Source organism: Varroa destructor, unplaced genomic scaffold (assembly GCF_002443255.2).
Source record: "Varroa destructor unplaced genomic scaffold, Vdes_3.0 BEIS01000003.1, whole genome shotgun sequence".
Classification (NCBI taxonomy): Eukaryota; Metazoa; Arthropoda; class Arachnida; order Mesostigmata; family Varroidae; genus Varroa; species Varroa destructor.
Window position 1 is genome coordinate 19,022,741 of NW_019211456.1, and position 25,809 is coordinate 19,048,549.

Here is a 25,809-nt window from a genome sequence, read left to right on the forward strand (position 1 = left end):
AGATCGAATGATCTTCACATTAGCAGACATTGAACTCAAGTTTCCTTAACGTAAAAATAAAACAACTGCAGGAATAAGGGCCTATAATGGCAACCTATTGGGTCTTATATAGAACAAAAAAAATCAATTTTGTCTCCTTAGCCAACAATTTTTATGTCACAGTAAAATCTCTAAATGTAGTGACAGTACCGAGAAGACATCAATGTTTATTAATTTTAAACTATTCATACTGTTAACAAAGCGCTCATGTACCTACAGTTGATATTACGTATTTTACACATTTTTGCCTGCAATATCACTGTTGCAGGGTCTCTGACACGTACGCTCCTGCTTTTAGATATGGTTCCAGTGTAACAAAGCTGAGACAGCAGCCTGTCGTCGTCACAACAAGCTGAAAATCCTTTATATCTCTTCCGATTCATGTATCTATCTATTTTTTCTCTCTTTTAACCTCTAACGGAAGGGACGACGACCGACGGAAAAGCAAGCGAGAGCAGTTGGTACCTTTAGCAATTTCGTTACAGCCGAGACCGTCAGAGGACCATTGGAGTAGACGAAAAGCGCCAACACTGTCAAGCAGCGTCAGCTGGGAGCTGCATATTTTGTATATGCGACTTCGGCGTCGCGCTTCTCTTCATCTTGGTTCCTGCTTCAACCGTTGCCCATAGCCTGTGGGGTGCCGAGCCGGACCTGGGGTGTTGACTTCGTGCACGCATCTACTATGGCCCTCGAGCTAGCAGCAGCCGCAATGGTGATGGTAATGATCGAGTGGTAGATGACGGAGCCGTTATCGCGGCCTCTGGTGCTGCTCTAGCAGTGACACACGGCATTTTGCGTGCCGCTGTTGAATGGCATCGCCACAAAAGCAAGCAGAAGTAGCAGTGGCCAAAGTAGGTATCTGCTGATGTAGGCACTAGCCGCGGTTGAGCCAGCAGCCGCAACGGCTCTGGCAGTGGCTGGATTTAGGTGCGCTCTGCGCTCTAGTGTAGGCGAAGGACACATTTTCGACGTTTTCCAGGACGATGCGGACGACATCGTTGGCTGTATGAAACAGACGGAGACAACGAGATCTCGATGCGACCATCGCCCTCGCTGGGACTACGACCGTTGTTCTCGGTTCTATTGATGTTCCTCGAGCATTTGAAATGATGCGCTTCTGCTGTCGTAAATAGGTGGGAAATGATGAGAATCAAACTAAAAATATGCGTCCTATCGTTCAAGGATCGAAAATTTCTTGCTTTTGCTGTCGTTGGAGGGGTAATACTTTGTAACAAAAAGTTCTCGCTCCTGTTCTAAGATACTGATGGAAAGTATAATTTAAGTACATCCTGTTATCTTGCAGCTGCAAACGCCGGGGGTTTTTGCTTCTCTTTTTTATTTTGTATTTCATTCTATTTCGACTTCAGGCATTTAAGATTTACTGTCAAATCTTGTCCTGCAATATATTTGTGGACTTTCTAAAGCCATTTAGAATAGAGATTAGCCTTTCCCTGTACCTTAACGGCTTTTAAGCGGGGTGAAGCATGAAAACGCATCCGTTACGAAGCCAGGATCTAAAAAAAAAAGCCATGAAGGCTCTAAAACCTTCATGAATAGGATTGATAAAATATTACACTGATTTAAACAAAGTTTGGAGGAATTAGACTAAAATAACTTTAGAAATACGCTACCAAAGAACTAAACAGTAGCTTTCTCTTGAAGAAATCGATATTTTTCGACTGGGGTGGCCTACTTCTTTTTCAGTTAAGGAAAGATCTGGAAATTGACAGCGGCATAATTAGAAATATGCCTGAGGTCGAAGGGTGAATAATGATCACCTCCTCCATCATTATTCCTTTTCCTAGATAAATGTAGATTTAGAAGAACGGATGCTCTGCTACAATCAATTTATCGGGGCGCACATAGCAAAAGGTAGGGCTGTCTATGTGTTTTTATTAGGTCGTTCGAAACGTGACATACTGACTTTGTCATTTGGATGATAAGGCCTATCCGTTGTTGCAAAAGTCTGAGCTACAGGAGCCTCGAATGGCAATTTCGACATCATGTTTAGATTTGGATAATTTTTCTACTATAAAGTTCTCGAGATTTCGAAAGAATAGTAATCTATGAAAGCAATATTAGGCTAGTACGGTAAATGACAGAGTACCTTCAACTGTACCTCTTACACTTATATCACCGTGGTTCTTGCAGTGTGACATCAAGCGTTCTTCTGTTCACTGACCTAGAATACACGGAGTTTTTCATTGTCTCCTTCAATTGTTGATAGTAACATTTCAGCGGTAATCGATACACAAAAAAAACACACAAAGCCCTAATGAATAACATCTGTATTTGACATCACTAAGCAGAGACGCCAAATTGTCACGCTGGTACAGTTACATAAATCTATTGATTGTTATGCCAGTCTACGATTAAGAATCGATCTGTTCGTCACAATTCAGTGCACGAATCAATTATTTTGGTGTGACGTAAAAATAAAAATAAGAAAGCATGTATCTGATCCTCGCACTATTTTCTTACCCTAATATGATCGAGGTAAATACCTATGCCGCTTTTACATACTTATAAATGCCAACATTCAACATGTCATTTTCAAGCTAGAAATTTTATTCCCGGAATTTTTTAAATCGTCTGCTTCGTTTTCACTGAACATGCAGTGGTTTATATGGCGAGCTATCTCTGTTGCCGTAGGCTGAATATGAAAACTCATATCCACTAGATTTTTCGATTTCTTCATAGCCCAATGTAGCTCGCTTTCTAAAAGCGCGAATGAAATGAACGGTTTCGGAGTATCAAGGGATACAAATGCGTCTCGAATACAAGAGACAGGTATCGCAAATTATTGCAGCGTGAGATAAATGTTTTATATTAAACATTATATCTTTTATTTAACACAGTTCAGCACGTAGCCGTCATGTACATTTTGTTCCGGCTTAGCCGTTACGCTACGAGCGCTATCAATGCAATAATCGCAGCCCATCTCCCTTTTAAAGTAAAAGGGCATCGGCTGATATTTTTCCCAAAAGTGCTTGCTAATTCGTAGCTACATTAAGGGAACCTCTCAAGGTTATTAGCCGTCTTCCCTGATACCTTCAGAAGACAGAATCAGAGGGTCAGTTTGTAAGAATGTTCCACTTAAGGGGGCACATTACCAACGTCTAAAGCTGTCGTTTCCAGGAAGCCGTTTGTATATAGTATCTAATCTGTTAGCTTTTCGATTAACGAACCTTGCCGGACCACATGATTCAATTTGGCAGTACATTTTGATGTAGTATTTTTTTAAGATCGTGCTGAAGATTAAATCATTGTTTGACTTAGGATCGCTTTTTACTTCAACTTAAATTTGTAATGTTCAATAGTTTTTTGCTTGCCCTGTTCTGTTTTCGGTGGCCTGTTTCTCTGAGAATTTCTAACATCTTTACAGCTAGCGATGATCTTACATTCATACAAATCTGACGGATACCCATTTACTCTCAAATAACAAAATGCATTTTATTACTACTATGTATAAAGATAACTACCATATACGATTGACTAAAAACAATGTATGTTTGTATCAAACGAAGAAAAAACGAAGAAATAATGCAGAAATGTGTCTATTTTCGAGCTGAAACAAAACATTAACCGTCGCGCGTCCATCCCTTTGTCAGGTCATCACAGAAGTTCGTTTTTTTCGGGGAGGGGGTGGAGAGGGGGGAATCACGCGTTTCCCCTGCGGGAGCAAGATTATTACTTATTCCTTGTTTTGATTTAAATGAAAATATTCTATTTTATTTGCACTTTTTTTAGACCAGGTAAACCGTTACTCTACTGCGCGTTTTCGCCAATTGTTTGTTAGCTTCTGGTTAGTTGGTCCGTCCGTTATAAGTTATGCAGGTTATAACTTAAATTAGACGTTTAATCTTCCTCAGCTATGAATTTCGCGTCAACGGCTAAAATCCTACTAACATTCGCTTGCCTGAGATCTATAAAATTATGTCGAATAGAATACTGTCAGGTAACAACAATTGCGTACCTATAGTTAGCAGTCACGACTTCGACTAAAGCATTAACGACGAAAAGTGAAATAATACAGGATACAGTCCTTAAAAGACCTGGAACGGTTATATCTGTACGATTGGGTAGTTGCGTCCTTTTTGTTGATCACGGATCATTGAATCACTGATATAGGCTTACTGGCATTAAACGAGTGCGTCGTCTCGAGATAAAGCTGATGAGCATTTAGCAAACGATAGATATCCTTCTGCGCTAACGATAAAACCTCAAACATGGCGAGATTTTTTACAAATATTCTAACGACCGAAGCTTCGTTCGAGAGTGATCTTGTCACTAAATAGGTGTCAATTGGAAAAGTTTTTCTAGTATTCGGATTTTATGTGATTTTTCCTAAATTATGTATCTCATTGGTTTTCTAACAAGCTATCCTTAAAGACACTAGTTCTCTTACATGATGTAAATGAGCTATTTTAAGCTAAAAAACATTATCGAAGGGCTATTGTATATAAAATAAAATACTCACTATAAAGATGAACATCATGTTTACATTATTGTTGCTAAATATAATAACAAATTTGTATAGCATTTTGATATAACTAATTCTAAAGTTGCGAGTTTAGCTTAGAATGTATCTGACATTATTACAGTTAGATCAGTACAAAAACACATTAATTTAATTTAGTTTTTTTAGATTTAGTCTACGTCCTCGCAATAATTATATGTGTATTCTCTTGCTTTATTTATATAATTTATCTGTAGGCTCAGATCGAATTAGGGGTACATGCATCAAAATGGTCCCCTTTACTTTTAACGTCACAAACTCGAAGCTCACAAACCCGTGATTTTCGGTGTTCATATATTGCATTCAGAAACTTCAACCAGCGGCTTCCTGTTTGAGTCGGAGACTCAGCGGTTCGAAGCACTTCCGACAATAATACCTTCCTTTATGAAATCAGTTCCAATTGGAAAACGTATATAATCAGAATCAATAGAACGCAATAATTGCTCTGACCTAGGCCCTCTGATTTTGGTTTTAATTATTGTTAAGTAAATCATTTTAATAGGCGATCAATTTGATTTTTGGGGGGCGACCCCCGTAGATATTCTAACCTGAAATATGGTGCCGAAATAGCTAACAAAATAGACGGTGGATATCGACTGGGACTACATAATTTAGCTATCCATTTCATTTCAATATATGCAACATCCTAGAAAGCTCCTTACGAAATTATACGTAATTAAGTACTCGATATAAGATGGTTCATACATTTGGCCAGTCAGCCTTCTTTCAAAATGATCAGGATACACCTATCGACAATAACTTCGGATAAGACTACTACCGACAAGGACCAACCATAAAACTACGCAAATGTACTGGAACAAATACAACGGTCATATCTATCGCTCCGATAGAGTTCTCTTGATCTCCGACTTACGTTTTTTTAATCAGAAACACCTTGCCTATAATCTGCCTAGTCTAAAATAGTGTTAATTTATGATTTTCCAGAAGTGAGCTAAGCTTGTTGTTAACTCTATGGTTTTTCGTTGGCGAGTTAAGGAACCACTTGAGATTCAGGACTCCCTTCTTATCTATAGAAGCATTATCTATGTCCTTCATATCCTTTATATACTATATGTCTACTATAGCGAGATGCTCCGAAGAAGCCGTTGTTCCTTGACAAAGCCCGTCGATGATCAGCGTCAAGCATCTTAACCGAGCGCACATGGCGTCGCCTCCCCTGAACCAGAATCGGTAAACAGTGAACAGAAATGAGCTAGTAATAATCACCTTGTCACGCAGTTCCTTTATGTGATCTTTGTTGCGCTTCGCTCTACCGATCGAGTCGTTCGCATTAAATCATCCAGTAAAGCCGAAGAAGCAAACAGCATCGGTGCTGCTAGGCTACTCAACGCTAAGCCGTTACCTGCACTATCGTTTGTTGCATGGTTAGAGAAAAATGAGTAGGGAGAAAGGCAGAAAACAAAAAATATTTTTGCAAAATATTGTCAAGCTCCCTAAGACGAGAAAATGAGAGGCAGCATATCAGATGCATGTTTCGAGTGACTACTGCTTACCATTCTACAAGATAGCGAGCCGAAACTGAGGTCGAGGTGATACGACCCAGCCAAATATAATCTATCTGGACATGCGCATATAGATGAGTTGACATTTGTCCACCGATCCAACGGTCGAACTAAACAGCTTGTATGTGTCTAAATGTTTCTCAGAAGGTCCCAAAGCTGCCAGGAGCAGCTTGGCAGCTTGTTGATGAAGGGATGATCTTGTTTGGACTTCGTGCGTCCCCTGACTCTTCGCTGCGTCTCACCCCCCCCCCCTTTCTCTTCTTGGCTTCTGTCTTGTCGTCGACCACGTCGAACTTGTCGAAAGCCGTCTAGCCGTACGCTACAACCGTCGCCAAAGTGGCTGAACAGCGACTTCAACGAAGCACGCTGACCGGACATTCTGGGTGTTGTGCGCCTCTTCTAATCTAAAGAAACACGGCATGGCGCCACGGAAAAAGAAGCAGAGAAACGAGGAGCGAACAAAGGAAAAGACGAACAACATCGAAGATTTATTGAATCATAGCTGTCATCTATATCGATAACGCTGTAGCAAGAAAAAGCATAAGTACTGTCATCTCGTCTGTAGATACTACTATTTTTAAAGCAAAACCAACAGACACAACTCTGCTAATTTTCTAATTTCTGCGCCAAAATAAAATCCTCAGGTAGAGTGACACGTTAATAAATTGTTCAGACTTTAAAAATCGGCACTACTTTATGTCCGAAGGCCAAACAACTTATGCTGTAGTTTATGCGGTAGATTATCCGGATGCTTGCTTGTAGAGCTAATCACAAGGGTTCATTTTCGCAGCCAGGACAGTATACGCGCCATTATTTGACTTTTGCTAAAACCAGAGCCGCCGATCGACTGTTTCGCAGAAAGCTCGAGACCAAAGAGAAGTCCGAGGCAGATCGGCACCCAGAGGTCATTAGCTTGTTTCCTATTTATTACAACCATTTTCAACAAAAAGTGACCATTATACTGTTGCTATGCTGATACCATGGAGTTAACTGTGTACTGACGAGTGAGATAAACATACACTGTACCAAATCGAATAAAGCTCAGAACTGGATACGTAGACGACATGTAGCACAGTTGAGAACGGTCACTCAAGCACAATTGTTAAGTAGAGGTGATACGCAAGTCAATTTAGTGAAATTAGATATATCATATAGATATATATGAATATTATATTGTTATATATAGATAGATAAAGATGTGGTATATTTTATTTATATATATATATATATGTCAAACGCTATAGATGTAGAGCACACTGGAGTGTGCACTGGAATCCAGATTTTTACGAGTTCCTTGTCGAGTACCTGTCGAGAAATCAGATCGGTACGAACAGCAATTTGGGATCGGATAAATAAAACTTGGGAGAGTGTTGGGATGAATTTAAATATGTGCGCTTATACGAGTTTATACGCTGCCAGAAACTGTCATTTTCGATGGCTCATCAAGAGACAATTTTTTTAAGACATTAACTATATTTGCTACAGAGGGCTGTTAAAATCTAAAATTCTAGTCGGCTAGAACCTATACATTGTAGGAATTGAGAAGAAGGATGTGTTTTACATGACATTTAGCCGTTTTTACATAGAATTATTAAAATATTTCTTCGGTAAGCGGCACTATACATTTAATACATGAGACAGAGTTTTTTTTTTGGCAAAAACTGTGTAACATAAGCTTTTTGCAACCAAGGCCTGTTGGGTCTCATTTTAAAGCTATTCAGTCTTTCTTGTTTATTTGGCAAAATAAGATCTTCCGCCATTCGGCGAGTCCTTCATTTAGTTATTTGATATGAATTTTATCAGTCCTCTGGCTGCCCGATAAGCATTTATGTTCAATTGAGCTTTGTTTCGAACTTATTATTTACTGCTAATAGCAGAAGAGACACTAGCATTTACCAAATTCTAGATTGGAGTATACCAACATTTGAAACATGAAAATTATGCCAACAAGCAACGTAAAGTTAAAAAGCGATTCAAATTATGCGCACTTGCAACTCGGTTAAGTTAGAATTAACGAGTCGAATATAATTGGCCGTAAAGGCCGTAGAAATTCGAATGCGTAACTAACGGCGTAACGGCGTTTATCTAGTACAAATATGAAGCAGAGACGTGGCTATAAAAAAGAAAAAAAAAACAAACAAAAAATAATACACCGAAAAAATAAAGTGTATTGCTTACTAAGCATATTCATACACAATGATCGAACACTAGATTATGCTTTATTCAGCGTTCTGAGACAGAGTTAACGCGATCATTCTGCATTAGTTACTACTCTATTTTATTTACGAGAGAAAGCCGTTACTACAGACAGAGACATATATCATCACATGCAACACACAAAATAGATAACACAGCAGATGCAGTCCTATTGCAGGTACGGTCGCTAGGCGGACAAGGTAAAGGCATCTATGTGGCGTATGAAAAAAGGCCACACCCGAACTACGTTTTTCATTGTCTGTTCCTTTATAGTATCCTATACATTTCGATGGGTTGTATTAATGCGTAATAAGCGCTACTATCCAGTCTTTGTATCAGCGTAATGATTAGGCTATTCAAATCTGTCAAGCGTAAAGCTTTGTTGCTAGCGGGTAAGTAACTTGCCAACTTGTTATTAGCTCCGTATGGTAACTTCAACACAATATGTCGCGAGCAGAGCGCAATGTCTAACAGACTTGCACGATGATTTCTTGAACCTACCATAACCAACGGAAACATTGTAGCGATATTATATGTAAACAATAGAAACTTTAGTCAATTAACAGATAACTTCACGTGTTCGAAAGGCTGCGACCTTACGACCTACAAGCTTTCCTCTCTCAATGGCAACTTTTCTCCCCCCTTCGTGTATGTGAAAGGCTGAGCGTGCAAAACCTCATACACAGAAGAATGTACAGCGATGTGCCGGCGTATAAAAGCTAGCGTATCAAAACAACGGCTTGTTAATGTCTCATATTTACACGAGACACATTTTCAGGATAGCACGCCCTGGCCACCAGGCAATTTTCTCTGATTTTGGGCTGCTATCAGATTTCTGAGCGTTTGCTTATCCATTCTCGCCTAACCACACTTGATTACCATTATCCGCCAAAAGTCTGTCCTGATCAAGGCCGAGGATTTGTCGCGCTTGTCCGCTGCAATGCGCTGCGAAGGGACCAGCGACTAAATTTCTCTCACGAACTTCGAATGAACTTGCCTTCAGCGCTGCCAAGGCAAACATTCATTCCCCGTTCGAACGTGGCGTGTTCTCGCCTGACTGTTGCACCTCACGCTCTGGTTTCTGCCGCCATTAACAGGATAATGCGCTTTGATTATCGCTATGAGCAGGCCACGCTGGAGGGCCTACCACAGAGAAAAAACCGCCACTTTTGGCCAATGGCACTTCTCCTTTTGCGTCTTGTGTTCGTGTCTCCTTAACTCAGACTACGCTACACTGCCAATTTTTATTTGATACCCATCTCGCTTGTCTACGGAATTGATAGATGCTCTTGTCAATGCTTTTTCGTGAACTTGCTTCCCTGAAGGCAGTTCAAAAAAATAGATACGTACATGTCTCGTTGTCAGCATCGACAACAACAACAGCACAACGATGACTGCAATAGTAGCAGCTAATGGAGCAGTAGAGCATGCCGTTAAAGTTCTTTCTGTCAAATCATTGAACATTATCAAGCTCTTCAGCTCTGCTATAATATAATAGAAGACACCCTAGTTGACAGCGTCGTCTTCGTCGTCATTTAATTAGTGATGCAGCATGCTGACTACACTAATCTGGAGTCGATGGCCTTGCTGGACATCGGCGTTTTCATTTTTCCATCTTCTTGGTAGAATTGCGCCTTTGAAAAAGCGCGTACATTAATCTCCCCAGTTAATTTTTTTCCCACTCGATTTGGGTTCATTTTCATCCTGCACGGTCCAGGGAGCTATTGGCGTGCAGCTCGTGTAGGATAATGCAATGTACTGCTGGCACGGAATTGTATACAGGAAAAACAACTTTCCAATATACATCCGCATCGATTTGTTGATGTCCACCGCAGTGTTTGGTGCATAGAGAAAGCAAAACTGAATTAAAAGGCAGCGTACGTTCATTGGTTAGGATAAAAATAGTGAACATAAAAAAATTATGCTAATACTGTCATTCTTCGATAGTCACACTTGTGAGCCCTAATCCGACGTAACTTTCATTATTGTTATTATTATTATGTGTTTGCTTTACGTGACGCCATTCAAAAGAATTTGTAGCTGTTATTTTTATCTTATTGTTTTGTTATTTTAATTGCAGTTGTTGTCGTCGGCCTTTCTCCGTTTGGCATCTCGCAACGGCACACGACAGGCGGACGCACGGCACGTTCTATGACGATGTCAAATGGCCTGATGATTCCCCTCTTTACGTCGCTCTGTGAACGCTCGGCCCAAGATAAAAAAGTGACGAGCATATGATAACAGTGCCGTTTGGGCATTGTTTTTCGTTTATCGCTCCCATACGATAACCCATACGCAACCCATATCACAACCCATACGAGCTAACTATTTACAGAGTGCTAGCTATTGCATACGATTATTACTGATGCCAATAAGGGGCTGCATTTAGAAGTTGGCTGGACTTGATCGGCACTTCGCAGCGGGTACGTTTAACCTCATCAATACGACATGTTTGTGTCCAGCTTGATCTGCACATTTCTTAAAAAAAATCGCGGCGATGTCTCATGTATTTCGTGTGTATTTTCGTTAGTATTGCGTTGTATCTACGGATATTGGTGTTACCGCTAAGGAGTGCGACGCTGTTCATGTTAGCAAAGCTAGTATTCGTTTGTTTGACAAAACGACTGCAAAAAATGTTCTTGCTGTTTCCCTCAATGTTGGGATTTGTGCATAGGAATACTAGTCTAACGAGTCACCCTTGTCCGCGTCCCTATCATTAACGTGATTATTAAATGCGGGTTACCTAACACAATGACGCCTTGGTCAGCCATTAGATTTAATGACCTTGCGATTTCAACTGTGACGAAGCCTATAGTTGTGGTTGTAGCGTGCGGTTTACGTGATAAGTTATGTGGGTCAAATTTATTTAGTGTTTATATCTCTATGCATTTGATTCTCTTGCATCGCATTAGCTGAGACTAGAGAAATAATAAGTAGGAGAGAAGGTATGATATGCTTATACCAGTCATACTTTGCGGTAGAAATCATAAAAAATACTCGAGACAGTTTGTTCCCGCGGTGGCAAAACAAACAAAGAGAAGTTCATCTCATGTATACTTCTATGTATGTCAGCTTCTATGTAAACTATTTTGACCTACTAACGGCTGTTAATTTTCATTTGGTAAGTAAACTAGCATAGTACAGTTGGGTATTTTTTTACACTATTGATACCTCTATATTTGGAGGCTGAAAGATAAATTAAGCTCGAGATATCTACATCGAAGGTAACTACAGGTTCACTTTGACGTATACAGGATAATATTTGTTAAAATATTACAGATGAAACAATGGCTGCATCGATTTCGAGCCATCTCCACCCAACCGTGACTACATACAGAACAATTCCTAGGTTGATATTCGTGTGATTATTTGTTCCCAAGCGTAATTGTCGAGTACGTCTGGTTTAGGCTTAACTTAAGGGAAGAAACGAGTTGGTTCTGATGGAGAGTAAGTATCCCATTAAAATGTGTGTACTTCCGACCTTTTTCCAAATAGTTTTTTCATATTTTGGAAAATCTATTAAAATTACAAGTTCCGTATCGCAACTTTACTGCTTAGAGATACGCTGCGATATTAGTAATACATCCATAGTACAATATTATTCATAGAACAAGCCTTCGTCGTCTCACATGGTGCTTTTCCTACACGAAATCGTCATTGCGACTTTCGCAATTAAAAAAAGGATTTTATTTTTGAATTTTGCTCTAGGTTTGCATACCCAGACACTAAGTTCCGACCATCAAGTTCCTTCATAATTCATTGCTTGGTCATCGCTGGCCAACCAACAAACGCCAATATTAACTAGACAAAGGAAAGTTCTATTGATAAGTGATAACCTAAGTCGTGTCACCTTTACAGTAGCTATTTGGTATCTATAGAAATCCGTGATCAGTAACGTCAAAATTTATTGCTTATCTAAAGAGCAATTGTCTCGCTTGTTCTAATACTAGACTGGCTCCTTCGCTTCGAACTTTTTCAGTGGCTACTTTTCGGTATGGCGCTGGCCTCAAAGCTAGATGTAGATGCACTTTTCTTCTCCATATACGGGGGTGTTTCGACGAGAACGACGCGTTCAGCACAGACGGACATTGCCAGTAGCCACCCGTTTCTTCTGCCTTTAACTCTCAAATCACGTGCAGTACAAACAGAGCGCCACAAATAAAAAGTTTGTTTGTGGGAATTCTCGTCGCCCAGTCCCATCTCGCAGCCGCAGAGGCACACCCAGAAAGGCACTGTGTCCAGAAAGCAATGTGGGTTTCGCCTTTTACAACAACCTTACGCTGGCCGTTCCCTTTTATGAACAACCATCGTTTATCACTAACGTTTATTGTTGGCGCAACTTTTTTCCTTCACCGCCTGTCCAGCGGGGATATTGCACAATGCCGCTGTACCCTGGAAGCGCTCGTATTAATTTACACGAGATTACCTGTTCCTTGGGTCAGAATATCGTGGCCTCCCTGTAATGTAATGTTCTTTTAACAATCATGTCCAACTTTCATTAAAAAACCTTCACAAAAGAAATAGTATGAAGTTCATTATAATTAAGTAGCGCAGTACATCTGATGGTATTGAGGATTCCCTAGAGGAATGGAGACGGATCGTTTAAATTAGTAAAGCAAACTCCAATGCGCCTTTTGGCGCTGTATATATATATATATATATATATATATATATATAAAAGGAGCACGTGCAGTTGATTGTGAGTGTTTAAGGTATACGTGAAGTCTACGCCGGCCTTTCAACTTACCTAATGCAATGACAGAGTAGTTAAGCTTATGAGACGTTTCCCTAACATTCATTAGATTTTTTCGAGTCTATTTTTAATCGAAAGCGCCGCTGCTGACCGGTCCTACTTCAGATCTTAGGTTGTTACTCGTTGCTGACAGATACACGGTCAACACGGAAAAGACCCTATGAGCCTCTTGTCTTATTTTCGTCCAGTTATATCCCCTGTCTGTTTTTTTCGGCTGAAAATCAGAGTGACGATCTACGAGAACTTGCCAATGTTACGCGACAACGCAGTCAATATCAGAGAGATAGAAAGATATGTGTGTGTGTATTCGAGAGAGAGAGAGAGAGAGAGAGAGGGAGAGGGAGAGGGAGATGAAAAGAGACTTTGTTCTATCCTGGTGGGAGCCGACCGTCCGAAGCGACGCTTATCTAAGACAATACTGCACGTACAACTAAAAACAGTTATAGACTAACTATATATAGACATGTTCCAGCTATACGTATATAAAATTACTTCTTTTGCTACAACTGGTGGCCAGAAATCCGACAACCTTCTGTCATGAGCGCTATAACAGAACGCAATACGTACCTAAAAAGACACGACCAAGTAGCGCGTATTTTTGTTTGATCGGTATCTAACTCTGCCAAAGAAAGCAAACCGCCAGCTTTCAAACATTATAAATCACACAAATCTTTCGATAATTGTAGTTATCTTTGTCTAGCTTAAGCAAAAACCCACTATCCGGTCACCTTCGGTTATGTAACCTGTTTTACTTTTTGCTACTCGAGTTAACCTTATAGCAAGGATAGCTTTGGCAAGCCAAGACATACGATTTCGACACGCCTTAAGCTAGGCTAAAATGAGAGACGTCTAGTAAGTTAGCCTCTAAAACCGCAGCTGCTATTCCTACTGTTCATAGTTTCTTTTCTGTGTTTCAGCTACACGACCTTCCTTCTATCCACCGTGAGCTAGACCATGAATTTCTCGCTAGAACATCACTGCATCGCGTTTTAGCACCAAAAAAACTAATGAAGTAAAAAAACATAGACTTAGAAAAGGCGACAGTAGCGCAAGCGAAACGAACGCTTTCGTCCAGCTCAGAGATCTTTCAACAAAACGATTAGCATTTACAGCATTGGCAGGAAATAGATAGATTGTGGGTTGGCCAGAAGCGGCATGGCTAAATTCTTAAGAGGATAGCTATTATTACTGAAAGTAACATAGCCATGTGCCTGAATAAATGGCTTGCTAACTTAAAGATTTCGAGTTAGACAAACTTAAACTCAATCAACAGTCACACGCCAAAGATTGTACATGTACGTTGTTTGTCGGAAAAAAAAACATTTATCCCAGGTACATTTCAATATATATAGCTTCTGCATTCTTCTATCAAGCGTTTTATGGACTTAGATCCAGGCACTATAAATATGCATAAATGCAAATCAATTAAATCATTTTAATTATTACCACTTGTATAAAGAACGCCAACGTGTTCTGACAATGCGCTGTAAATCCACGGTTCAGCTCGTGTGGCCAGGTAGAATGCCCAGGTGGATATTCGATGAATATGTATCTACAAATGCATGGATATTTAGTTTGCGCCCTAGGACGTTTAGCGGCGCGTTATGTTAAAATAAATTTCGAACACACTGAAAAAGCTCTGGTAGATAAAATTTATGTTGAATCAATGTATATATATATATATATATATATATATATATATATATATATCTATCAGTGTACTAATTCTTCGTAGCCCGTTCTTTAAATTGAACGGCACCAAAAATTTATCACATACGTGTGCTAGGAATTGTTCTAGTATTTTGTCTATACATTAATATATTTATAATATTAATATATTTTTAGATTATTGCTGCTTAATTCTAAATACCTTTTGGGTTCAAATTTGAGTATATAATAAATACTGCGAAATCACATGAGACACAAATTATGGCTAAAAATCGTTTTATTTATATAGCAAATACAGTAGTAGTAGTGTATATATATATATACATATATAGCTAGAGTAGCGGGCACCGACGGACTTGAGGTTAGACAAACCAAAAGCAGAACATTAGCATCTTCAAAACGAACGGAATAAATAACGCATGGATACGATAAAGGAATAAGCATAAATATATTTGATTGCCTGTGACGCCTGACACGCACTACACTCCCATCTCTACCTACTTCCTCCCTCCCTCCCTCCTTCCTAGCCTGCTCTCCGTTACGGTCATAAGGACGAAGACCTATATTACGGTTCGTCATTGCTTGTCTTCTCCGCTCGCCATTTGGCCCGTGGTAGCGATTTATCTATCTTTATCTATCCAAGAAGGGATCATGGATTGAGTACAAAATTTGCTAGGGTTCTTTTTGATGCTAGCAGTTGGGACATAGCACGGTGATGTGCCGCGCGTCATCGAAACGAAAAGATGGATTCAGTCTCTAACTAGCATTTGGCAGACAGAAGCATATTGGAACGTTTCTATATTTAATGGGTTGGGTCAGACTTCGATCAATGTTTAGGCTTGGTCTGGTTTGATTCAGCAGTGATCTTAGCGGACTGCAGATGTCAGACGGAGAATGGCTAAATCGAGCGTGAGTGGTGCACTCAAGGATCACAGTCATCATTCTCGATATGGGAGCCCCTAGCGTCGCTTGGCTTCGGATCGCAGAGCATAAACGCTGTACAATGGGAAGCAGGAAAAGCGATAAAAACAAGACGAAGGTGCTGGCGGGAGCGATCCGATGTTGGCATTGAGATGCACCAAATTGCAACGCAATAGAAAGGCGCGGATGGGGCGCCTCGATGATTTAAAGAGAGTGATGTGATTTTTCGAAATCACACAGACATACACACAAACACAGACACATACATACATATACACATATCGTAAACAAAAACAAGATATACTCAAAGAAAGCACGTTTCAGAGCAATATGGTACGCACTCTGTACAGTGGATACGATATCGTCAAGATGATTATATATTGAGAAATGGTATTATACCCCAGATAGACCTAAGCCAGCTAACGGTACGTATTAGATTTATAAGAAGAAAAGCTGTACACATACATACATATGCCGACGGAACTTCTAGCAATAAAAAGCAATAACAATTACTTCATGTATATAATAAATAACGTTCTGCAAATTTCTATTCTAGAAATAAGTATACATGTAGAGTGATTACATAACACTTATCAATATATTGAGCCATTTTCTCTCGTGGGCAAATCATTCTATGTGTGATGGCTGTGCTAACGATGAGTTGCAGTGCATATTCCTTCAAATTGAACTCTTCAATCAGTGGCTAAATCGGCCTCTACTGCTTATGGTTTCGCAATCACAAACTTATTGTTTTTCCTTATTTTAAGCCCACTTTTTTGCTTTTTATTTACCCACTTTTTTGCTAACATTAATTTTATTTCAAAATCTGATTTTAGTCTCCCCATCCCGCGTCCAAGCTACTTAAGGCTATGCTGTAATTTCACGCTATTAAGCTTAATTATTTAATAGCAACTTAATTTAACAGTATTCTGAGTTAAGCAAGATAATGTCTGAAAATTCCTACAAAACTCCATATTCGCGACAATAGAAGCGAAGAGTTTAAGAGAAGGACAATAGGCCTTGGTTTTTGAACAGTCAACTGGATGTGCAAAAACTCCATTGTTATTGAGAAACTGGTTTGCTTACGACTGCAATTTTGATTACTTGAATTCTCTAGGGAAACCATATTCCGTACCTATCAGATGACTCGAACACAGTTCGACCAGCCGCGACTTCTGCTTTAAGGCATGTATATATAGGGCAGAACTTTTTGGTTGGGCAAACAGAAGGTTTTGGTTTAGATAAATGTAATACATATTTGATTAGTACTTGCCTATTTTTTGTAATGCACGCGGGCTGTTCTATCACCCAATAGATGCCAATTCATTTTGTGACTTAGCTTTTGGTGAGTGAACTTATCAGCCCATAGCAACCTTGTATTTATGAAAGAACATAGGCTTACAATAAGGAAAAACGGCAAGTTTACGATTGAAATGTATATACATTTGTCCAATATATTATTACGGTGTTTATATCGTTCCGCTTTAGGTTTCGCCGTTCGTACGAATATATGTGACTTCGTGCCAAGTATCGAGACCAAATTTCGCTAGCCACTCGATATCCATATTAACCAGCTGAATCTAAATATATTTGCTTGTTTTATGCCGACAGCTGTTCTTTCGGGTACTGCACCACTTGCACTATCGCCTGGTTGGTCCCTTTAACCGCATCCATATCAGAAATGTTTTCGACCAACGAAGGTAGTTTAAAATAAATTGTGTTTCTATTGTTGTTTTCAAAAAAACGTTTTGTTGAATTTCTATCGGTCTTTAAAGAAGAGTAAATATTTGATTTAATCGAAAGCGGTAATACTGTATTTTGCGAAATTTACAATATAACTAGCCTTATTATCTCACCAGAGAGAAAACTAAAGTACATCATTCTAGGTTTATTGGTGCAAAGGCGTCCAACTCATATGCATACAACATAAACAGTACTAATAAGGCGAAATTTCCTAAAGTTGGCCTAATGGCTAGATTCTAGCTAAACTGTGGGCTTAAACTGTTTTGTTGTTTGTGCACCCTATATATGAGCGTTACTTATTTTAAACCACAACATAGGACATTCATATCTACTGTACGTCCAGAACAAGGAGTCAGTAATTAGCATTAGAAGTGGTGCTACCTTTGCGACAATACGATGAACTCTCTCAGTTATTAATTTACGGATTAATGTAATTGATTGAAACAATTCGTGTTCATAAAAATTTTTTTTCTCAATTTTCCAGTTGTAAAGGCTTGTTATTTATGTATAGGTTTTTAATCATCAGCTTTTTTTGGCCGAGCCCAGCCAACCCAGAAAAAATCATCAGTATTTTTTACGTCGCCCTCAAAAGTGCCCGGACTGCTATGTGTTGTATACAGAATAGAGCGTCGAAAGTTTTATCGAAACCGTATCTAGACAATAGATATTTTAATGAAATGTTTTACATGTGCTAAAAGTGTCGTTTCTGACGGTGATCGTATAACGGTGATCGTATAACGGTGACGGTGATAACCGACATCCATCGCGACTACAATTTGAGATCTGAGCCAGTTACTAGTTCTTTGCGAAACGTTCGTTTTTCGATGTGCAAATAATTTCCTAACAGGTATAAATTCGATTATATCATATATAATATAATAAAAATAATATCGCTTAAATACGTTTTGTACAAAGATTTTAGTAAAATTAAATTTTTAGCTAAAAGCAGGCTAGTTCTCCCTGAAGGTAAAAGTACTCAAAACGAGCAAATTTAAGTAAGAGGTGCAAAAGTAAAAAAACCCAACCACTGAACCTTGTTCAGGTGGCCCAATAAGTATTTCTAATTTCCGTATCAAAAATCAGCGTTTATCAAAGATGGGCTTTTTCAGCCGTTTTGATAAATTTCCAAGCGTAAGTCTAAACCCTATTGAGACTGTTTGTTTTGTCTAATGACAGTTTTCCTCGAATTTTTCGGAAAACGCGTGAAAGCTGGCGGTAATGCAGACTGTCAATTTCCGGCAAGAAAGGAAGTGCTTAGTCTTAGGTGGCGGTCTGTCCACCGCGGAAGGAGAGGCTAATGGCTAATCTTCGCTGAAATTTAACAAATGGCGCACTATTGTTGGCCATAAAATATCTGTTGTTTTGTTCTAAAAAAGAACTCGTTATATATATAGATATCTTTGTGCTGACTTGCAAAGGAGTAAATAAGGGAAGCCTCAACCATATTGTGTGGGACAAACTGTCATTATCGTCTAAGGCACTCCCAGGACAACTCAGACCTGCTGATCATATAAAGTACCAAGATGTACTTGGGGCAGTCAGCAGGACTTAGTGCAAGTTGCCTTGGGCTCGTGCAGGGCATCCCCGATCGCGTCAAGAGTACCACACAACAAATACCACCGGACAAACGCACGAAAGGGTCACGGAAGGGTCGAGAGAGAGCAAAAGAAGTTTGAGAATTCGGCCGCAGGGTAAGGACAAGCGGCCGGATGAGCACATCTGAGTTAAAACAGAGCGGATATTATGACATTTACGTCACTTTTTTGACAATTGATTTATGACAATCACGTCGGCTATATTAGATCAGAACGAGTGGTTGTGAAGTATCTGTCTTGGCTAATCAACGAAACAGCTAGGCCAGCCCGCCTCAATATATATTTATATATTATCAAACTTTACTTGTTTCAGGGAATATGAAATAGGGTAGCCTGTGTAAAGCGGTCTCTGAATTATTCCGGAGGAACAAATGGAACAACAATACATCGACTGGAAAATATGTGCTTGCATATAGATCATGGGGCTCGTAATTTCAGCTGCCGTTATTTTTCAAGCACTTACTGTTTCCCTTTCAGTCTATTCCTGTTATAGCCGTCAAAGAACCACAAATAAATATGACTTTAATGGGAAACTCTAATAAACAGATTTTGTATCGTACGCGTATCTTGGGACTATTCAAATTAACCAATTGTAAATACATACTTGGAAATATAATCGATTTTTACAAAATATAAGTTCCACGAATTAAAACAAATTCACAGGAAATTTACGCGCATCTTGAAGGAAAGCATCGACCAGGCTTGAAATTCAATTATGGAATCGGTCTATAAATGGTGTACTTCATTAATATATTCTCGGTTCAAGTGTGTTCAATAGCTTTCGTCGTGAAACAAGTTTATCGGACTGTGAAAAATGAAAAATCCATAGTATGTATTTCTATTCTGTTCATTATCACTTTGACTAACTGCTAGCTTCCATTTAATGGTGTACTTTATAGAAGTAAAAGCACTAACGCTATTCATGCGCGAACAACTTCCTATACGCGTACTGACATATACTGTAGAATGCTGTCTGAAACTTCCTTGAAAGTATCTCCGAAGTGCCGAGGAGCTCTGCGCATAAAATTCTCGTCTCTTGCCTCTTTCGTGTATCCTTACTAGGAGTAATACATAACAGCCCCTGTTCTAGTGGACAGTACCGCTGTCGACCTCAAGGTTTTCGAGCTGCTTTTTCATCCCAGTATCTCAAACTTTAGCAGTGCACTATAGCATAGTTCTGTTCTAACTCTCCCCCGGCTCCCCCCCGGCGACGCCCTTTTTTTATATTTCTGTAATTTATTGTTGGCGCTTTTCGCAATGCGTACGATATGTTTGCGCTATCTCGCCGCAGTGACGCTTTTGGACCTCTACCTACCAACTTCTACGTAAGAGTGTGGGAGCGCGTGTGTATATGAGTCGACGTTCGGGCGCCGCTGCTGCGTCGTCATCGTGGCCATCGTAACGGTTCTGACCTAAGTAGGGCGTGTCCTGCCCAGTTGCCATGGGATGAGAGTCTTCTCATCTGGCCTTGCCCATAATTTCTACTTAGTCCCATGCCCTGCACTCACTTTAGGCTATACGATCACTTTGGAGAGCCCTTGAGCAGGTCTGCTTTATCAGAAAACCCGGGCATCATGTACTTCCTCTGTACAATATATACAACAGAGGCAGCAATGTATATACAACAGAGAATGTGACTTTGGTTTTGCGCAGAAAATGGTATTCGACGCTGTTTTACTAATATGTGATGTTTATTGTATAAATTTTCAGTTTTAAATAGAAATTTATTTTTCTTCTCTTACGTATAACGATAATTTAATGGATTCAGGGGAAAAAATGAAATCAGTTATGTCAAGCGATTGCATTAGGGCAAAATATGAGCTTTTGAAAACTTAACCCGGCATTTGAAGTAAACTGATCCGGGTGTGTAGAGATTCAGGTTTATGAACTCTCTACGGATTAGGACTTTCGAGTGAGTACATTCAACATTTTTAGCCTTTTTTGTCCTTAAAACTTCTGCACCATAGCCTAACCTCATTTGAGAGAAATTTTTACAACTTTGAAAAATTTTACCTCTGCATCTGTTTAGTTAACAGCATTGACTATAACTTTTGTGAATCTTAATTTAGTACGCTTAATGTTTTTCTTCGCCTCTCTGATACGCGAAAATTAAGCAGGAAGTACTGGAGTGAGTCTAACTGGAAATGATTTAAAATCTCGAGCATAGATAGTGTATACTTCATCGTACCCTTCCCACCCAGCCATCATCCTTTACCGTCGGCTGGATGTCGTACAGTAAATTTCGACCTCGTCAATGCCTAGTCCATGGATGGCCCTTTACAAATAGCTGAATACGTGTATGCTGCTAGCCTTAGCAAAAACAATATCTCCCTTTATTATTCTTTGAAAACTCCGAATTTTCTGTTCTTCATACAGTTTATTGATACGATTCAATCCTATAAATCTAAAACTGAAGTGAGGCTTTCCTAGGCAATATTATGTAAACGACTCGTGTATCTTCAGAAGATCAAACAGATCAACGAGGCTGTATGTTGTGATTTGTTCTAACAGTAGCGTTGCTCGTTTGCCTGCCTGTTTTCGGCCGCGTAGTACTACGAAAAGCTAGCGGGAGGCAATCATTTGGTCGGTCATGAAGAGATAGAGAACGCAACAAGGTTTCCCCTTTCGCCCACCGCCCACTTTCTGCGTGTACGCCCACATAGCCACTCACCGAATGACGACGTCCCAACCTTCGTCTATGGGCCGCCATTTGCTTTCGCCTCTGTCCTTGTTTCAGGCTTTCCCGCTATCGCTAGCGAAGCTGCTGACGACGCTGACACTGTTCCAGGTTTCATTGCGGGTCACTCTGAGTTTGAGCAAGTCCGAATTGCCGTTCGAGTCGACAACTCGAAGAACAACGGACACTTTACAACGTTTTTATTTGCATTCGGGCGCCAACCAGTCGCAAGTTATCCCCACCGCCTGCAAGCAAAGGCCCGCTGGAGAAGTTCTAGAAACAATCAGGCTATTAGGGAGGAGTTGAGTAATCGGCTTCTGCCTCGTATAATACCGCTAGCAGCAGCTCCCGTTGCAGAAGCGCAGACGACATACCAATAAATTAAAATCGTAAAATAACAACGCAGCTCGAAGTAGACGCAGTCGATTTTGGTGGATGAATCCAATGGATCTGAAGAGGCAACCTAATCATTGCGATCGTTTCGAAATGAGCGATCTAAGAAAGGAAGGAGGCGGGCAGGGTGGGGAGTGAGGTAGTTATTTATTCCACTGTACCTCGAAGTGGACTGGTTTTCATAGCAGTAGAGAGTAGTTTTTATTTCAGATTTGGATTTAAGCAGTATTATTTTGTATAGCCGCATATTTTGTCTACATTGATCTGCTGTAATAACAAGGTCCACAGTGCTTTTTTTTACATTTCGTTCCGTTTTTATTACTTGTCTTATTACTCACAACGCAGGCGGTAGCATTAATGTTGTGCAATTGTTGGAACGTTTGTCGGAGTGAACCGGCATAAAGTCCTGCACTCGCCCTCGTCTTCTAATTCTCTTTCTATATATACATGTATATGTGTGTGTATGTTGTGGCATGCAAGTGGAAGGTGCGTCCGTGGAACGTGTGTATCAAGTGGAAGGCTGTCACTTGGAATTGCAACGTAGCTTGCACGTTGCACGGGACACTTGTTTGCCTCTCTTGAATGGTAACCATGACGGTGACTGTAGGTTCTACTTCCACTTCTGTCTGTGAAGACAAACGAAGTACTTGTCATAGTTGAACCAAGCAAAACATTGTCTCGCGGCCGTATATTAATGCTTAATATGCTCAGTGGTCGATATACTGAGAAGTCAAAATAGTCTGTGTCCTGGATTGACTACAGTAAACGGCTAGTGTTATCTGTTTTCTCTTACCTTTGAACAGGCTGCCGTCTGGGTTTGTTTTAGGGGCAATACGGATATACTAGAGTCAGCGTGAATAGGCGGGCTTTTCGCGAATAGCTAGTGAACACCAGCCACCATAGTACCTTTACATATGGGGGCATCTCCTCCATGGCTGTCTGTCTCTTTTTGCCCGTTATCGTCATCATCGTCGCCGTCGCCGTCGTCGTCGTGGCCGTGGCCGTGGCCGTCGCCGTCGTCATTCTGCCCCTGGAAACGCTGGGGTAGCCATGCGAGGCAGCACGTTCGTCGTTCAAGTAAGCACCAATAGAATTGCTTCGCGACAAGGGCATCATGAAAACCAGATGGATTTGACAGCCGGTTTGCCCCAGTCCCAGTTGGCTACCCACTTCACTGAAGGCGAATGGCAAGGCAGCTGAATTACTGACTAGTGGCGGCGGTGATGGTGCTGCTAGGTAGTTAGAACGACAAGTAGACACTCCTGATTCTGTCTGAGTAAACTGGGCAAAGGCTCCGTAGGGCCGTTTTGGCTTGGAGCACACGTGGGCGCTATCTGATATCTGATCTGAGCAATCGGCTGTGCTGCCAGGTGAACGTCAATAGGTGATGCCAATGTATGACAAACTGATCATGTTTTTTGACGGCAGAGTGTATGTATGTATGTACCGTTTCGCATTACATATACTATGTAACAGATAAACTGGATTTTGGCTACTGGAGAAACCATTAAGAAGTCAGTTAGAAATACTGATTAGCAGTGATCTGTGTGCTATTTGATAGCGAGATAGAGATGCAATAGGCCACTTGTCTTGAGACGCTCCGTGCACAATTTCGAAATTATGAAGTGGACTTTAATGGGGGGTAGGTACAACTCGGACCTTTTGATCGCCATGAAGAGTAACAGCGCTCACAAAGTATGTAACTATCGCAAAAGGTTGGCTTGTATCAACAATTGCTCAATTTTGATTAAATCGTGCATTGAGATAATGTTAGACTTTGTTAAATATAGGATGGCTTTTAGTAAACTTCAATTAGTAATTAAGCATCGTTCCACCAGTAAACCATAAATCCCCAAAATAAATAATAAATAAATAAATAATAAATAAAAAAAATAAAAAAGATTCTGTGCTTATCAGGAACGAAGATGAAGCGAGCTTCTAATAGCCCCTTAGAAGGAAAATGAAGTACGTTCATGGAATTAACAAAGCACAAAAACGCTCTGCTGCCGTTAGCTAATTTACGTTTGAGTCAATTCTAGATGCCGAGAAAGCGGCTCCGACAACGCGATTGGGGCGAAGGGGGCGAAAAACGAAGGGGCGAAATTTTGAAAAAGAAACATAGAAAAGACTCCTTCCAGAGTTTTTTTCGAGAGCATACCTGGCTATGCACTAGAACCAATGGAGGTTACTCGGCACTCATCGATCGACTCTTACTTCAGGTCAACAGGCCGAAAAACAATATTTGGACTTCTATTTCTATTATCGATCTTTTCTTAATATGAACTGTAATAGGCGCCGTGCAGCATCAAGGCCTAATAGGTTTTAACTAGTGAAATCAAATGCGTAGAATCAGCTCTTAAATTAATTAACAGGTAAATGTGTAGATAATTTTTAGCTAAATCTTTACGAGTTACTGTATTCAATAATGTATCTAGCCTAATACTAATTTCAAAATAAAAATGCACTTGTTTGAAGTAAATTGGTATTATTAATATGGGACTTATCTATATATCAATAATCTATACAAGGCGGCCAATGTTGTGCTATACGAGACCCCATTTCTGAGATTGGCGTGAAATAGCATCGATTTCTAAATTTACTTTCATTTTAAACAAATCTAGCTTATCTGTGTGCAGAATATGAAATCCTTTCAACTAATACCAGATCTAGATGATTATAAAATCGAGTTTAAGCTCCGCTTAGCTTTATTTAGATTTTTTAGATAAAACTTTAGATTTAGATTAAAAAAAAAAAAAACGTTCGGAATACACCTATATCGACAAAGTTTAGACTAACTAACCTTTCCTAGGAAGGAGTCTCCAGATGAAACATTTCATTCTGCCGCTGTCAATAGAGTCAGTGTTCGAAGGCCAGACGCGCTTCGCTCACCGTACGCCCCTTGAAACTCGACAGAGTACCGCTCTTTGTCGATATACGTTCTATCGGCCACACTGTGAATTGAAAACCGTTACAGGGAAGTAGGAGAAGCTGGCAGTTGTAGTTTAGATACGGGAGTACTTTTGCAGCTTGCAAAAAGATATGTACGGTATAGCTTGAATAGACGGATTTTACCCAGCTCACACAAGTCCTGCACACCTAGCAGGGCAGTAACTTTTTTTAAGTGTGATTTAGTTGTTTCTTTCATTTCGCAGATGTTCTCGTAAAATCAATCGCATCACGGTTCGAGCCTGAAAGGTTCAATATAATATTCGTCTATAACTCAGAAACATCCAGTTCGGCAAATTGTACATGTTCACCATGAACGAAGGAATCTAATTATATCTATTATTGGTGATTTCAGAAAAAATCCTCCGTCCAAATATAAGCATAATTATGATTTACATAAGGCGTCTGGCCTTTTAGCCTGGCTCAAGGCTAGTTTAGCTATATAAAAATCACATTGTTTACCAACATATAGTTTGGATATATTAGGTATCAAATCATGTTCAAAATAGGCGTTTTTTTTTTTTTCCACAAAGTTACCTGTCTACCTCTGTTAAACATATGTTGCCACATAAACACACAAGATCGTTACATTTAGAATCTGATATTAGTAGGTTGTGGATATATCGCTCTGTTAAATTCTCTTAAGTATCTTAAACGTGACCTTTCTTTTTCATGTTAGTTTTCTAATGGCATGCCAAGCACTCGAATGTGGGGGTGTAGAATGAACGCGTTCAGACAAAAGATCGGTGCTTCTAAGTTGATGACTCCCTTGGCATGTGTGAGCATTCCCTATTCTTAATTTCGAGGCTCGTTTCGGAAGCTGGAACATCAGTGGG

At 39.9% G+C, this 25,809-nt stretch overlaps 2 long non-coding RNA genes across 3 annotated transcripts; one reads left to right on the forward strand and one right to left on the reverse strand.

Moving 5' to 3' along the window:
• Positions 1-1,880: 1,880 nt before the first annotated feature.
• Positions 1,881-25,390, reverse strand: LOC147756628 (uncharacterized). Of its 2 annotated transcripts, XR_015324236.1 has the most exons (4): positions 24,828-25,390; positions 21,629-21,879; positions 6,073-6,485; positions 1,881-5,735 (listed from the first exon to the last, which is right to left on the reverse strand). It is a non-coding gene; the product is annotated as an uncharacterized LOC147756628 (long non-coding RNA). The 2 variants fall into 2 exon arrangements; XR_015324235.1 differs by lacking the exon at positions 21,629-21,879.
• On the forward strand, positions 10,307-14,680 carry LOC147756629 (uncharacterized). The gene is made up of 3 exons (XR_015324237.1): positions 10,307-10,700; positions 11,557-11,724; positions 13,948-14,680. It is a non-coding gene; the product is annotated as an uncharacterized LOC147756629 (long non-coding RNA).
• Positions 25,391-25,809: the final 419 nt, after the last annotated feature.